The 6,000-nt window shown below is 44.3% G+C and overlaps 1 protein-coding gene across 4 annotated transcripts in view; it reads right to left on the bottom strand.

The window, feature by feature from the left end:
* Positions 1-222: 222 nt before the first annotated feature.
* The window catches only part of ANKS6 (ankyrin repeat and sterile alpha motif domain containing 6), a 62,001-nt gene continuing 56,223 nt past the window's right edge, over positions 223-6,000 (bottom strand). For all 4 annotated transcript variants that reach the window (XM_088793510.1, XM_074330760.2, XM_074330758.2 and 1 more), the window contains one exon: positions 223-3,407. The gene's annotated coding sequence lies outside the window, so the exon portion shown is untranslated. The remainder of the gene's footprint in view (positions 3,408-6,000) is intronic.

Below are 6,000 nucleotides of genomic sequence, written 5' to 3'. Positions count from 1 at the left end.
TTTGCTTTTCAAGGATCTGATTTATGGCCTGGTGTTCAGGAGCACACTGGGCTAGGAAGCAGTACATCTTATCCCGCCAATCTTGTTCCAAGCCTCCCTCTTTGAATGACAACAGTGTCTTTTCATTTGTTTTTTCCTAATGAAATCAGTTATTCCCTCTGCTCCCCACCCCAACCAAGTTGTATATTATATTAAATAACAAAGGACACACACAGACTGGCATCTGACTTTGGTGATATTTTAATTACTCTGCCAATGTCGTAATAGTCCAGCCATTCAAATTTCATAGGTGATTTTAGTAAAACCCAGCACCTTCTATTGTTTTTCACCCACTTCTAAAGTTGGGAAATATAACATACGTTGTCAAATGCTATAGGATGATCCACTTTCTGTGATCAGTGATACTGACTTGTCCTGATATTACAGCCACCTGCACAAGTGGGCGGGAGACCCTCCGACGTTGGATGAATCTGTATCTATGTTTAAAGGATTGGTTTCGATGGAGGTTTGCTCCTGTGTTCAAAAGGGAACCTGAACAAGGTAACGATTTTACAGGATTTTCTCCAGTTTTCGGTCCGTTAGATAAAGAATTCACGATAGGTATCAGGTGTTGCTTTCCACTGGATGGTTTTCCTGGGTATTTCAAGGGCATGGAGACTGCCGGCCGGTGAGCATGATAAAGTTCAACTGCATGGCCATCTGGACTTCCTTTGGGGAGTTTCTTTGATTGATATCTTTATTTTGTCAGGATCCAGGAAAGCACTTAATTCTTTTATACAATGTTCATTATCTTTTAGCAAATTAGATGCCTCTGGGAATTCTCTAAATTCCATCTTCTCCTTTAAAAGACAGATACAATCACTCACAATGGGAAAACAACAAATAAAAAGTTTCTTGCTGACAAGAGCAGTGACCTCTGGCTAATAGGACCAGGGGTGAAAGGTAATAGAGGGGGAAAAACAGATCTATTTTTTATTTTATCTCCTTCTGTACTGTTTGAATTTTCTTCCATGAACATGTATTCCTTTTATTAAAGAAAAGAATGTTTCTTTTATCACTTTGCTGTTTTCTTATTGCCTTTGCTTTTATTATTCTCCCTCCTATATTTTCATTTTGAGAAGTTTAGCCAGAGGATGACTCAGTTCATTAAAAAAAGTCCAACAACAACAAAACAACAAAATGATTTAAAAAAAAAAAAAAACAACTACTACATTTTGGTTTCTATTGTTTACTATTGCTTTTCCTTTTCAATTTTCTTTTTATCTGTGCTCTGATTTTTTTCCAATATTAGATTTAATCTTATAATAGAAACCAAATAAAACCCTTATGTCTAAAAAATAAACGTATGTGGAGGGAGTTAGGGACCCTTTAGAGAATCTGAGGGAGCTACAGATCTCTCTGCAGAGGAAGACACAGACGCACAGCTTCAGGGATTGTACCCCCTGACTATCTATTCAATATAATCTAGTGTGTAATGCCATTTGCATATATTATCTCACCAATTATTCTGTGATGCATTCTTATGCTCATTTTATAGAAGAGAAAATTGGGTCTTAACAAGATTGAGTGATTTGACCAAGACAGCACAGGAAAAGTGACAAACTTTGGGCTATACATGTGGACTTCAGGGCCAACTGGTCTTTCCCACCACACCACAACTTCAAGGTTAAGCGAATTACTGATTTCCTAGCTTCTCATATTGTTTTTGTTCTCTTTGTTAAAAGTGGGTACCAGATGCTTCATGTTGTTTCTTTGCCATATCTTTTGGCAAGGTCCCCTGTGGCTTCCATGTTCTTCTCTGGACATCATCTTATGCTGGTATGAGTCTGCAAGGGGGTCATTGGAGTTATTGTCACCCTGCAAGTCCTCCAGAAACAACCCGGAAGGGAGTCCTAGGCCCTGGAATCCAATCTTCTTCATTTCAGCATCCCTGGCACATGATAGCACAATCTCTCGGGACAGGGAAGGGAGGTGGGGTGCAAAAGGAGAGAAGGAGAGACGAGAACTGCATACTGTTCCCAACAGGCTGGCACTTGGGAAGCCCCTTGGCTTCAGTTTCCTCTTTTTAAAAGGGGATGATTGTTGATCGTGAGCAATTTTAATTTAAAAAGTACCGAGCATTTACCATGTGCCCGATCCTGTGCTTTGCACTTTATAACTAGAAAAGGGGCAAAGCTGGGATTCTAACCTGGGTCTGAAAACCCCCAGGGCCTTCTACCCTATTACCTGATACCCTACTTCCTACTATGGTACCCTAACCAATCCACCTGCCCTAAATGATTGGCAGAATATCAAAGGGCTGTGAAAAGAGATGCCACACCCTTCCAAATAACTTTTTTAAAAAATTGTTTCTAGCCAGAAGTCTACATTTTTAATGTTCATGAAAATGACATTATGATCAGTGAAAATTTAACGGTGTGTCTATTCTTAGGCATTTGTTTCCCAATCCATGATGATAACGTGAAACACTTTGGGCGAAATCTCACTCACTTTGAGTTCATTTTCTCCCTAACTCACTTAACCAGAGTGTTACTAGGGCTCGCTTTGATTTTAACATATCTTTGCATACATGTGTTTGGGGGATTTACCAAGACAGAGCAGGACTGCCATCTCTCATTGAGGTGATCTGATCTGCTTTCGTACTGGCCACTTTAGGCTCCCTAACAGCAAACACCCCGACTCTGTGCCTTTGTGCACGTGAAACCCTCCACTTGGAAAGTTTTCCCCTGTTTTCAGGGCCCAAATTAAATTCCATCTTCTCCGTGAAGGCTTCCCTCCGAGGAGATGACCCCTCTGTCTTCTGAACGCTCTGACCACGGAGCACATCCAACCTCACACCATCATTGTGATGCTCAGGGCTGCCTCTCCACCAGGCTGTGTCTGTCCTTTGTCTCCTTCTCAGCCCCCGCCCAGGGCCTGGCACGTAGTAGGTCCTCAGAAAGGGATCTGCTGATGCCCAAGACTCATCTTCTTCACCTTCTATCATTTCTCCTAGTCTCTGCTCAGCTCTCAGATCCTTGGGGTCAGATTCATTCTCACTCCTCAGGCCCTCCATGTTCTCTGTCCTTTTCCATTTTATTTCACTCTGCACTCGATACCACGTTTTGAATCTGTTGCTGGCATAGATTCTGGGGCTCAAAGTAGCAGCCCCTTTGTTTGCTTATGACTGTTATCTGGGCTGGGCTCAGGTGGGCAGTTCTTCTGCTGGTCTTGCTGGTGGTCACTCACATGACTGCATCCAGTTGGCCAGAGCTTGGGCTTCAGCTGAGGAGGCTGGGATATTTGGAATTCTCTATGTCTCCAGTCAGGCTTGGAACTGCTCCCTTTCCATGTGGCCTCTGCACCTGGGCTCTCCATGTGGTCTCTCCAGCAGGGTAGCCATAGTTTTTATAGGGCAGCTCAGGGCTCTGAGAAGCAAAAGCAAAACCCACGCCTTAAGATTTAGGCCCAGAACTGGCACAGTGTCACCTTCATCATGTTCTGTTGAAAAGCAAGTCACAGACCCAGCCCAGATTCAAGGGGAGAGGACATCAAAACATCACGGATACTGGGAGACACAGTTCATTGGGACAACCAGTGATACAGACCACCATGCCACACAACAGGGCTATTTGACCCTGTGTCCCTTCCCCTCCCATGTATGGAGACCCTTGAGGGCAGGGGCTGTGTCCTCAGAGCCAGTACGTTGTCCCACACGGAGTGAAGGACACAGTGGAGAGAAAAGAAGAGGAAATTCCGCAAATAGGGGCTTGGAAACCTTGGCTCTGCACCAGTATTACCATGCCGTGACCTTGGACCGGACTCTGACCCTCTGGACCTGCTTCCCCATCTATACTATGAGAGCCTGGACAAACCTTGACTATCTCTCAGCTGCAGCTGACACCCTGTGATGCCACCAGGCACGGCACTGACCACAGACCCAGGCCCCCACCACACAGCACTCCTGCCTCCTCCCTGGATGAGCCATTTCCAGGCCTCTGCTCCTTTTCATAGGTTATCCCCTCTGCCTGGCCTGTCACATTCTTTTCCCACTCATCCTTTTAGGACATACTATACATCTTTTAAACCTCATTTGCAGAGGTTGAGTTAACCACATCCTCAGTTCAAGACACATTTATCATCCATTCATTCCAATTAGCACCCTTCTCGTTTTTGTTTTTCCTTCATCCCGAATCCCCCTTCCTTCCTCAGCCTCCGACATGGTCACTCCCGCAGTGTGCCTGGTCATGTCATATCCTGTCTATCCCTGTAAAATAGCCGTTCCTGGCGATGGGTGCCCATGCCTGCTCCACCGCTGCATTTTCACCAACACCGCTCTGTAGCTAGCCATGCACAGCCCTCCTGAGGCACCTGTAGGCGAGTCGCTCTAAGGTAGGTACCTAGGACTGCTGGATCCCAGGGATGAGAATCAGCCTGACCAGGAAACTGGAACTATGGAAGTATTTTAAAGAGCTGCTTTGAATGCAGGGAACTGGTTACTCGGGGAATGAAAGGCCGAGGAGCTCCATGGGGATGGCGAGCAACAGCAATAAACGGCTACCTTCTCCAGTGGAAGGGCCAGCGCGAGGAGAGGTCACTGAATAAAGCTGGAATCATAACTGACCTGTCCAGCAAAAGCTGAGCTCCCGGAGGAGGTGCCACCTGAGGCTGAGAGGGAGGAAAAGAAATACCCTGACTTCCCCTTCCTCCAACTTCCTGTCGGTTCCTTCCAGGGGAAGTCATCTGATAAGAACCCCATGATGCAGAGCAGAGCAGGTGAAGGGCAAGAAATGGACCTCAGAGCACACAAGCCTCAGGCTGGCACCTCAGCAGGCACATACCCGTCCCGAACACCTGCCAGACTGCTCTCCAGCTGGCTGTGCCTGTGTAACCCGGTGCACATGTTGCCAATACTTAGCATTATCAAACTTTCTAATTGTTGTGATTGATGGGTATAAAAATGAATCTGGCTGTTGTAATTTGCATTTCTCTCAATTACTGGTGAGGCTGAGCATCGCTTCATATACTTGTCAACCATTCAAGTCTTTGCTTTTCTGAAACTGCTTCTTCTTGATTTGCAGATTATTTCTTATAGAATCTAGCTATTAATCCCATATAAATTCATTGTCAGATTTAGATATTTCAAACATCTTCTTCCTCTCGTTAAATTTGTGACCTTCAGTAAAAAGATGACCTTCAACTTACCTGTAGGCAAATCCATTACTATTAGTATTAGCCCTAGGGCTTTTTGCATCTTACTAAGAAGTATGTCCCCACTTACTAGCTCTTGGTTTCCTGTATTTCAGTTCTATTAGCCTATAACTGTAGAGAGACAGGAAGAAACTTGGTCTTTTCTCCAGATTTCCTATGTGGCCCAATTTTCAGCTTTTGTCTCAGGGAGATGTTCTCTGCTCTGTTCCGTCGACTGAGTGTTCACCACCAAAGAAGCCTTTGTTTTCGGGGTGTTAACTTCCCAGAGAACACGCTAGACACTGTCTTCGCAAACACCAGCACAGTTGGGAATAATAAGGCCGAATATGAAGGAAAGATGCACGTAACAAAATTGGTTCCCAAACCAGGTCCTTTCAGGCAATGGCAAGAAGAGGAAGTAAATAAAAAGTTGAAAGTTGGCATTTCTCAGTTCTCACTTTCCTCAGGTGACACGTCTCAAAGAAACATGCATGTGTCAAGTTCATTTTCATTCCCATAATTTCTTTAAAGAGTTCACAAAGTGATACATTTCACGGTTGTGGAGAGACAGAAAGAGCTCTGGACTCAGATGTTAGACAGACCCTTGTCTAACATGCAGCTGAGTTGTCATTTTTCATACGTCACCAAGTTTCTTAGAGCTACAGTTTCACCCTGTCCTGGAAAATGAGATTTATCATGTACACCTTTCCTAAGAAGCTTCAATCAGAGTGGAAATGGAAGTGCTTTTCAAATGTTCTAGATGTTTTAAAGTACCTACTTTGTGCTAGGTACCGGGTTATTTATTTTTAATTTAATTCTTACAACCACCAT

This window comes from Rhinolophus sinicus, chromosome 16 (genome assembly GCF_057876585.1).
Source record: "Rhinolophus sinicus isolate RSI-liver-muscle chromosome 16, RSI-T2T, whole genome shotgun sequence".
Taxonomy (NCBI): Eukaryota; Metazoa; Chordata; class Mammalia; order Chiroptera; family Rhinolophidae; genus Rhinolophus; species Rhinolophus sinicus.
Note: the sequence above shows the minus strand (reverse complement) of the source record. Positions and strands in the feature narration are given on the sequence as shown.